Source organism: Somniosus microcephalus, chromosome 9, assembly GCF_052327205.1.
Source record: "Somniosus microcephalus isolate GS21.2 chromosome 9, FLI_Smic_1.0, whole genome shotgun sequence".
Lineage (NCBI taxonomy): Eukaryota > Metazoa > Chordata > Chondrichthyes > Squaliformes > Somniosidae > Somniosus > Somniosus microcephalus.
Window position 1 is genome coordinate 197881329 of NC_140995.1, and position 11275 is coordinate 197892603.

The 11275-nt window shown below is 39.2% G+C and overlaps 1 long non-coding RNA gene across 1 annotated transcript in view; it reads right to left on the reverse strand.

The window, feature by feature from the left end:
- Positions 1-9389, reverse strand: part of LOC147112931 (uncharacterized) — a 39447-nt gene extending 30058 nt beyond the window's left edge. The window contains exon 1 of the long non-coding RNA XR_015079452.1: positions 8924-9389. This is a non-coding gene — a long non-coding RNA (uncharacterized LOC147112931). The remainder of the gene's footprint in view (positions 1-8923) is intronic.
- Between the last annotated feature and the right edge of the window lie 1886 nt (positions 9390-11275).

Genomic DNA, 11275 nt, shown 5'->3' on the forward strand with positions numbered 1-11275 from the left:
GAAAATCTCAATTTTACTACAAGTAGAAGCAAACTCAGTCTCAAATATATATTCTTAAGGTTATTGATACCCTTGCTTTCCAATAGTTCCTTAATAGTTCAGTACATATTAAATACCGTAAGATGTATTTTTCAATTACAATTATGAGCACTAATTTGTTAAAATGGTAATTATTTTTCAGATATAGATTGTGAAAATCTATCATTTAATTTCAACCACTCGAGCACAAAGGGCCAGAGTTTGAGCTTGTGGGAATAGTGGATATTGGCATAATAGTGAATTGAAACTCATTTGAAAAATAATAATCAATATATACCATATCTACAAAATGTTGAAAAATGTGAAAGTAGAATTAAATTAACTAACCATGGATAACCTCAAGACCATGAACTAAACCAGTGTGTTAATTAGTTGAATCTGCTTGCCAATAAAGCACGCACTGATGTATAACAGATCAACCATTGTATCAATATGAAATGCTATGTGTTATATCTGTGTATACACACATACAAACAATTAATGGATTATTTAAAAGGTTACTTATTTTCTGTTATCATGCATACCTGTTTTATATAACATTGTATGCATGTGTGTGTGTATGTATAAGAGAGAAACTAAGTAACCTTTTAAATAATCCATGAATCGTTTGAAATATTTGTTTTACTGACTAAAGACAGCAAGGCTAAAGCTTTTTCTTGTTTTAAATAAGGACTTCTTCCATAACTGTCAGAACTCCAAATTAGAGCCAGCTCATTAGCCAATCGAGTAAGTGGTGGGGAGAAAAATTGATCACAAACAATGCAAGAAAGTCACATTTTTAAAATCCCATTTAGAAAATACAATCATCAATGGAAATATATAGAACATGTATTTAAAAGAAAAATCACATTACATACTGTTAAATGCATAAGTATTCCAAAAGACCATTCAGTACTTGCAGAGTTAAGTTTTCAACCCTAGTTAATTAACAACATTAAAGCAATGCATTCGATTAATGCAGTATGCTTTTTCTGACATTAAGGAATATGCATTTGTACAAAATCAGCTTTAAACAGTAGCATAGAGCCAGTTAAATATTATACTGATGCACTGCCTGCAAAAATGATGGCCACTCATCACAATTTACATTAGACAATGATTCTGCATCAAGCTCTGCGGAATGGACTAAAATATATAAATATTAAGATTTAAAGCGTAATTTTATTTGAGAGATTTTATATGACTTAAAACTAAAATGTTATATTGGAAACCTAAATATTATAGTATTTTGTAAATAAACATCTATTGCTTAAGCATGTTACATGAAAGTGCTTTCACTGATATTTTACCTCTAAGCACTAATCATCCTGTTGCAACTTTCTTCAGATAACCTCCTGTAAACATTTAATGCTGATTTTTGTTGAAGTAAAATTACAAAAACGTTGAGTGTTTCTTAATGTACAATGTTCTCTGAACTAAAACATTCAACTTTATTCTGTAATTTATTTTAGTCATTTTGCACAGTGGCTCTACAACACATGGTCTAAAGCTAAACTTTTGACAAAGGAGTAAATTGCTTCAAGTTCCATAGTCACAGCATTCAATTTCTCTTTCCTGCAATGTTAAAGAAACTTCCTGTCTCTCTCTCTTTGTTTCACTCCTTTTAAAGCATATTTCCACTTTGCAGAAAGTATATTTTGTCCAACATTTTACAGCTTGTCCTTCTGATTTGCCTTTGTATTCTTTTTATTTTTGATTCCTCTAAACTGGTCTGTAATTCGGAATACTGATTCTGAGCTATTTACATTTGGATTATTTTGCTGTAAATTGCAACTAATGTTAGGTTTTAAAAAAAGTATTTAAAATTTTTTAGGTGTAACTTGATGTCTTGATTTATGATTTTCACATTTGGTTATTTCCCCATAAACTAGAAAATATCTCCTGACGACTATTGCATTATCTATATATTCTAATCCTATATTATCTCAGAACCTCCTGTGTACAACCAATTGTGCCTATTAGAATGTTATCACTTTTTGGTCACCCACACTACTCCAATAAACTGGTACCTCATTATTTAAATCTAATTTAATTAATATATACATACGATGGTGAGTCCTGGTAAACAGCAGCAAAATAAAACCCCATTAAAGCATTCTGTTCCATTTCACAAGACATCAATATTTTTTGTATGCATTGTACTCTGACATATTTCAACCTTCACCATCAATAGTGCACCTCAAAAATAGTTGAAAAGCACACCAGCAAGTAAAATTGTATAAAGGGAGTGATTTCTAAGTATTAATCTAATGGTGTCATCATAACTATAGAGTGAGCACCATTCTCTCAATTTATTACTTTTATTTGAATCCCCATGATTAGATTACATCCTTTAAACTCACTCAGGAGGTGCCTACTATCCTCTTTTATTTTAATGCAGAAAAGATACTACCATCCTCAAAGGTTAGGAGGGAAAAGGGCAGTGAATCAAGATCAAGATGCTAGATTGGTTTGAAAACTCTTTCACTTATGTAACTACACAGGCAGGATTTGCCTACTGGTAGGGTACAATGCACTGTTGCATAATTTAACACAAATACCAGCAGTCCTGCCACACAAAGAAAACACAGTGCAATATCCTTTTTCATTACTAGTTGCTTTAAAATCTGACCCCAACTCCTCATCACCTTTCCTGCTTAATCCAAGAAACATTCCTCTAGTTTCTGCAATAATGTAGCTGGCAAATTGGAGAGTTCACAATAAAAAAAACACTTTTAATTGTCTGGCAGCAACAAATATGCCCAATCAGTTTAGCAGTCAACCGTTGGACTTGTTGATACTGAATATTTGTAATTAAGATCAGAGATGGTAAATTGTATACTTTGGCTACTGTATACATTATCTAAATTAAAACTCTTGCTTTCTTCTAGCTTTGTATAAACTGATGCTATAGTTCAATTACTTTCCAATTGTATGCATTATTTTTGCTATATCTTGTATCTGTAAAAGATGTAGAATAAAATACTGTAATGTCCTCCAGTCAATATGTTGGTTGCTTAAATAGCCTTGAATATTTTATGTTTGAGGTGCACAGAGGATCCCATGGTTGACTCCCCATCTGTGCGGTTACCAGATATCAGTAAGAGAATTAAAATTGGCTTTAGTGCCCCGAGGTTAGGGTGGGGGAAATCAGCCAGGGTTGGGGCTCGAGAGCATTATCTAATGGCCGCTGCTGGAAGTGAACCTCTAGAGATATCACGTGAGGATAGAGTCGGTCTTGGCTATAATGCCCCCAGTGGTTGAATAACCTGTCTAACTCACTGTCAATACTCACACTTTTAGAATGACCACTTGGGTGAAGTGCAGGAGTGTGACCAGAACCATATCCTATCTGGAAGTCAGTGCCTTCAGAAAGGAGGAAATTGGTGGTGTGGGGGGGGGGGGGAGGAGGAACATTAGGGTGTTAAAGCTTTGTTGAAATAAATCCTAATCAAAGTACATTTAATTACAACTGATTCATCTCAATAAGTATGTTGCTTACTGAGCAAAAATTACAACAAAACCATTTAGGTGGAATTGTAACTATATTTCATGTGTCTATAATGCTTTTTTCCTAAGATGTTAAACTTGGAATTCTGCCCCAAGATTGAAAGTAATAGATGATTGAGTGTGATACAAGGCAGAAGTCAAAAACTTAACTCCCTGTAGTTCTCAAATCCCTAAATCAGGTTGCATGCATTTTTGTGTAGTAATTATATATTTTTTAAAAACATATATTCTTCACCAGCTACCTTTTTGGTCCAGAAAGTCCACTCTTAATTCTCATCACATGGCCTTTTTGGGGGAAAACCATGAACCAGGGATAACGTTGTAAGCTCTGCTTTGTGATATGTTATTTTCGACCCTATGTATATGTTAAATGAATTGCTGGGTGATATCTGATGCTCTGACTTTGGGACTTGAATTTATAATATACAATCAACCTATGTTGTAAAGAGTAAGGGAAGTAAAAAGTCAGATTCAAAAAACAGCTTTTATTTTTTTAAATAGAGCAAACCTTTGAAATGAATCTCTCCTCCAGTTTGACTCAATGGGGGCTTTATTTGCAATACAAGTTATTTGGAACTTGAATGGCAGATGTCAAGCTGCTTTGTCACACTGTAGTAAACATCTCCAATCATCCTACATAGAGTATGCCTACCAACTAGGCAAACAAAAAAAAAACTTCTATAAAACAATCTGATTTATGACCGGGAGATTCTCTTGAAGTGACCATTTTAATGTCAGCACAGTAATTTATTTAAAGCCCCGATTTATTGAAGTAACATATCAACCTTAGTTTCTCTTGGCTCGTCTATTTGATGGTACGGTTGTTATTTTGATAATTATATATGTTAGTGCATTTACTACCACGTCAGTAACGTTTATATAGGAAATGGGCAAGTGCAGTAAAACCATCCCGCCACCCGCCCACAGTACAATACTTGTTGTATTTATCTCCTTTTATAGAATGGGTAAACGTCGCCATAGAAACGGCAGCACCAGGATGTAGAAAATTTAAAAGGGCAACAATCCTTTACACACTATTTAAAAATCGCCTCTTTGCGGTGTGGTTCTGCAATAGAACCATACTGAATTACGTTGAAGCTGTTTATACAACCGAACGGATAGTTTATATATACATATAATAATGTTTTTACCCCCCCCCCACACAGATGATAATCAAAGGTTCGGGTTTAATCTGGGAGACGCAGAAAGAATCATAAATAAGGTATTGCTTTGTAACCTTGGCAACCACAAAAATAAAATGGGACCCATGCAATTGAGAGTCACATTATTCTCAGATAACAGCACCAAAGTAATATTGCAGTAAAAACTCGCACATTCTGCAGTTAAAACGCTATTTCTTTGTCCTCCCCTCACTTAATGTTAAATAAAATAATGTAACGCCCTTTTACTTCACAATTCACGGCTGCAGGACCAATTCTGTGTTCGAGTTCAAGAACTTGGAAAAACTGCATCTGCTATCGATGCAACTATTAAAGACCTTCTTTGACCGTGTAGCTTTGATTTGGAGGGGGAAAGAAAGAGTGTGAGTTGGAGGAATAAAACCAGCGGGGACGTGGGGGGGACGCTCTGCCACAGTCCAAGATGCCCCCTGTATTGGGTGAGGTCCCGGGGAAATCCTCAGTGAGCTGTCTTAATAAAATATCCTCTTATTTTTCCAACAAAGTGATCACGCCGCACAAAAGGGGGTTTCAACACGTTTGGAATAACGTCTCGAGTATTCCTGCGAATTCGGCATACCTCTCCTCCCGGCGAGCCCAAGAGGTTGGCGGATTTATTTATTTTAATTAATTTGATAAAGCTACTGTATCCGATATTAAACGAGGCCGCGTGTAAACGTGCAAGAGAAGACTGCTATAGCGTGCAACGCCCACCGAACCACAGTCTCTCTCTTCCCCCCCCAGCTGATTATTAGCGCCCAGGTCAGTTTTCCTTTTGCCATTTGTTCTGAAATAGTGTTCGCTCGGCCAGGAAGGCTGTGCGCCCAACAAGCCGGCCGGGGCTGCCGGGTCGCCTGAAGCCGCCAGCAGTGCTGAGTGAGTGGGAGAACCCCTATTTTTGGTCGCGGCAGACAGTGCTGTGCTGTGGGGGGGGGACAGCTGGGGAACTCGGTGTGTACACGGGAAAGTAAGAGGGGGAGGAAAAAGCTAACCTCCTGAACACACCTGACTCTACGCGTGCGAGCTTCCGGCTGATCCAATGGCTGTGGAAAAGCAGACGCCGCCTGTTACCAGGTGAGTTCCTGTATACAACATTCTTTAAATAGCCCTGTGGAAACCCGAGCCCTCAGATTGATCACACAGCGCCGTCTGCCTCGCCAATGACTCTTGCAAAATGGGCAGCAGAACTGAACCGCGGGTTCAAAATGATCATACTGCAGCTATCTTATAATAAGCAGCTCTGCTCTTCTGAACAGTGAACGCTTTTTAAACATTGAGACCTTTTATATTTGATCGTTATAGGCAAATCTATCTCTCTTTTTGTTCACGTATTCGACTTTAGACCAGGAAAAATTACATCAGAAAAATATATATTAAAAAAAAACCTACAAAATGTTCGATTCTCCTCATGTACTAGCAGCATAATCTAATGAATAAAATTCAGCAAATCGACCATTTTGAGCAAAATGTGTTTACGCATTTAAGTGGAAGCTAGATAAGTACATGAGGGAGAAAGGAATTGAAGGTTGTCGAAAGGGTGAGATGAGGTAAGGTGGGAGGAGGCTCGTGTGGAGCATAAACACCGGTACAGACCTGTTGGGCCGAATGGCCTGTTTCTGTGCTGTAAATGCTGTGTAAACGCCACTTTAACGCACACAAAGCCGTGCACATGCAAGTTAAAATGTGTTTTGTATGTATGAGACATACTGGAGTCGTTCAATGGGACCAACAGCATAATCATTGCTTTTAATGCAAAAACTGAGCTCTAGGACGTTATTGCACAGAACAATCGGCTCAAGTCGAGGAGTGAGTACTGGAACGCAGGGAGTTCTTGTGTTACACTCTGCTGGTAAAATATAATCCATTATTAATAGCTTGAAAGAATATATACCTTGGTTTTGCAGAAGGGAAACAAATCCGTATGTCTTTCAAAAATGTGACTGGAATGTTTGCTACACGATAGTGTAACGCTGGAAGCGGCCGATCGATAGACACAAACTCCAGCATTAGAACTCACCACAGAGTGAACATTGTAAAGCGCCTGGCTGTCCTAGAGATTGGAACCGTGCTTGTGACTGCTCCTGTGAGAAGCTTGAATTGCACTCAGCCGATTTATATTTGGCACAATTTAGTCCTTTTGTCTGTCTAGTGAGAAAGGTAATCGGAACATTCAGAAATCTTTTGGGATGCAATGAGACGACAGGATTCCGTCTGGGGAAGCAATGGCCACATTTTTCGTCTAACTATAAAAGGTTGTGAACTGTGTGCAAACATTTACTGTCCTTTCATGCCAAACTGAGCAGACGTGTTAATTTCCAGGTCTCAGAGAAGAGGATGAGCTCATTCAAGATGGTTTCCTGGCCAGACTCAGGTTGGTCGTTCTCTTTTAAAAAAAAAAAAATGTTTGTAATATATATACACACACATGTTTGTATGCCACTGAAGCACGGTGTGATCTGCATTTCTTAATTCTATAGTTTTATAAAGCAGATGATCCAACTGTACGGCGGTCAATTTTCTGACCGTCCAATGCATTCATGGCATGTCCTGAAAGTACATGATGTCCTGAAATGCAGTTAGATACTAACTGATTTAATAAATGGCGCTGAGGCGTGCACAAAGGATTGGCCCACCAAAAAAAATACATTGTAATTTGACTATTAAATCATTCGCTTTTTAGTCGGTGCTTCTTCAGGCTTAGCTTCATTTTCAGAAGTAGTAAACGTCTTGATGATTGCACCGAAAAGCTTAAAGTACATTTCAGGATATAACGACATTGTGGGCAACGTGGAATTAGTAGAACTGTTGCTGACTGCATAAAACTGACATTTATTTTCTCAAAACGACATCACTTGCAAAATAATGTCGTTTGGGACACTTTTGGGAGGGTGTGGGAGGTTTTTTCGAGGGGAATTCAGCCCTGAAACACAGTATAAAACTTCAGCGAATATCACATACTTGTTAGTGCGAGAAATGTAACATTAACCAACCAATTTTGTGTGCAGTCGGTGAATTCCCGTGACTTCTTCGCGGACTGGTTGTGATTTATTTTAAACCTATATGTTAGGTACAGTACTGTAACAAAAGGGGAGCTGTCACTGGGAAGCAGTTTCGATTGAAGTGAAGATGTTGGATCAGCCGCTAGATACTCGACTAAACTCACCCACTATAGGCATGACATGCTTAATAATTGTTGTAAAGAAACATTTCGGCAAGAAAGGCTGGAAGAAAAAGGGAAGCCCATTTAGGAGGCAGCTTGTGGGAACAGATCGGTGGCACAAGTTGGTGTCATCAGACTGCGCCGCGTCCGCAACCAAACAATACGGTTATGCTCTAGTTGCTGGTTCCATCCTTGTATCCGGTAACTAAAAATTCAGTGTTGGAAAACAACACTTTGCATAGTTCGCCTAATTGATAACTCACAGAAACCTGCCAATTACACAGGTCGCTTCTGTCCCGCGGTAGCCAGAGTTGTTGAAAGGTTCTTCTCAAACTCACTTTATAATGGATCTAGTGGCGAGTTATTAGGACCAAAGTTACCCTGTCACTTTTGTTTCCGTTTGTAAACTGGAACCGGGGAGAAGCTGGCGTCCTTTTTCAGTGTTCTGATGGGATTGGTGGTGATTATTTTAAGGTTCAGGTAAACTGACTGGCCTCTTTATCCAACTGTGTGTGTGTGTGAGTGTGTAAGAAATCGAACGGAAAGTGGCAAACAAGCAGAAATGTTAAAACTGGAACGGTGTGGTGGAAGTGACCCCCGATATAGAGCTCGCCTTGGTTTCTGACACGCAGTACCCGACCGTTCACAACGAAAGGCTGAGGCACTTACTGTGTGGACTTGAGTTGCTGGGTAGGTTTTTGTGTAGAGCCAGCAGCGCTCGGTTCGGACATCCCCGACACACACAAGCGGTCTCAATCCATGGGTCGGCCTGTCAGTGAGGCCCACGCCGTCCAAACTCCTCTTTACATGGGAGTGGGTGGCATTTTATAATCGGAATTACACCTTTAGTTACTACGGTCCACGCCCTCCCCCCGACTTGCCGCATGAAGACACATGGGCTTTTCCCCTCACCCGTGCCCTCTCTGGTCTCTTTATCAGTCTTGTAGTTACAACCGCACGGTTAGTATTCTCAGCACTCCAGCATTTCGGCTTGCTAAGTCATGAGGAACACACGGGCAACGTGTGTGTGTATAGAGTATCTAAAGGTGGTCCTTACTTGTCTGGTGGTATGCGGTTGTCTTGCTCCGGGCTGGTCGTGGTCACTCGGAGTCCATTGTGTTGACTCGATTCCAGCAGCAGTCACTCGCTCGTTCGTTCTCTCTCACTGACTCAGTCACTCCCTGCTCCAGCTCCAACACCAACCCCAGGCATCGCAAAACACTGACATCACCACCTGCCAGAGAGGGATTTCCTCAAGGCGCGTCATCCGACCAACACAGCCCTCTTAAAGAAGCAGGACCCGTCCCACCTCACTTTAAACGGCGATAGGGGACACGCTTTGAATAAGGATGGTTGGTTCATGCAAGTTTTGATTTTGAGGGTGAGGGCAAGTAGCGTTCTCCGATAATCCCACCCTCTTGTTAGCGGCCTTTTTGTTTTGGACTAAACCGAATCTCAACAAATCAAAAACGAAGCGGTTCTCTGTCTCTTTTTGCAACTCCTGTAAAGTATTTTAAGATTATTTTAAGAGGTGGGAAAGTACCTCCCGTTTGAAGATTGTTTTTGGTTTCATAACGGTGGAAGTGATGGGGGTCAGATGTCGTTAGAAGCAACAGAACATTCCTTCTCGAAATAACAACAGAAAACGCTGGGAAATCTCAGCGGGCCAGGCAACATCCATGGAGAACGTTAACTCTGTTTCTCTCTCCACGGATGTTGCCTGGCCTGCTGAGATTTTCCAGCGTTTTCTGTTATTTCGGATTTCCAGCATCCGCAGGATTTTGCTATCGTATTCCTTCTCGAAGTCCTGTGGCGTTAGTAAATTTGTTCATTTTTTTAAAATGAGGAAAATAAAACTGTTACCCCCTAAATCAAGCCAGAAGAAATTCAGTTGCTGGCCAAGAAGGTCACCAGTTTAAGCTCCATTCCTGAGTGACGTTTGACTTTTTCTCCTCTCAAGATGAATTGCCAACCAGGCTCCATGATTTAGGGAACCCCCAGAAATGAATATCCCAGATGGGCATGAAAGCAATGTACAAATCCATAGATTGCCAGACCTGAACCCTAACCATGACTAATGTTCACACTCAGGTTTAGCCCAGATGGTGAGGTGTTGATCTTGCTTTTGCTATTGAACATTACACCAAATAATTCAGAGATGCCTACATGATCAAAGGGAGGGAAATTGCCTGGCATTCAACCTTTAGTTGCACTTCAACCTGTAGTGTACAGGCTGACTACAGAACAACATTCATTTTCACAGTCACCCAGATCAATGCGCAACTTCCAAGAGAATGCAAATAAAAAGGATAATTTGAAGAGCGCAGTCTTCAGTTGATGATGGAGCAGCATTGAAGGTGATTGGCATGTCACAGTCCTTCTCACCCCCACCTTAAGGAGAAACTGTGATAATAAGGCATCATTTGCTGAGGTGTTTACAAAGGGAGGCAAATATAATTCTGCTGAGTATTCCAGGTATTCGTATCATATTTACTTAACTCCCCATGCTGCAGTTATAGATAGTCAAAGTTTGGGTTCTAAACATTTGGTAGATTTATAATACAACAGAAGAGGTGGTGTTAGTTCAAATTATGCATAAAAAGCCTTAATTAAGTATTCCAATATGGTAGTCTGATTATTGATAGTTTCAACAACATCACTGTTCTGTATTATAAGACATGTTGTGCAAACTCTGGACGAAGACCTCCCAAGATAATCAGTAACAGTAATAACAAGATTGTCTTGTACTTGTGATGGAAGTTGTTAAACATTTGACTGTCAGTCTGAAGTACAGCTTCATAAGTGCAATAAAATACTACATGTTTATGCAGTGCTTTGTTTTACTTTCCATAGTCTCAGTGTATATTCAATGTAAAAACTGAGATAATTAACAGGTTTTGATTAAAATAAACCACCAATTGCCTATCAACATTAATAATTACAGTGTACAATGTAAACATGAGAGTGGAGGCAGCTACTGCACAGAACATCTATGAAGACATTTCTTGTTATTTAAGTGCAGTAAGTTTGAGATGTGACAATTGAAGTGCATATATTAACTGTGTTTCAAAGCTATGCTTTCAAGGTGAAATGAAGTCCTAATCTTGATGACTGGATGTATCATTATACTGAGTTAATTATGACTGATAATGCATGTATTTAATATTAGTTTAAGTACATTCATAAACAGGAAAACACAGTTAATGGAACTAAGCTTGATATGCCAGAAGCAGACCAAGTATTTTTTATGTATGTGTGTGTGTGTGATTGCATTTGTAAAAATGTTAATATTCCTGTGCTGTCTGTTGCTGTACTAACTTCAAAGTACCCTGTACATGCTCTGGTGCATAACGAAGAAGGGGTTGAGGCTGAATGGAACCATGTGTAAAAACTTCTCTGCTAATCGGAA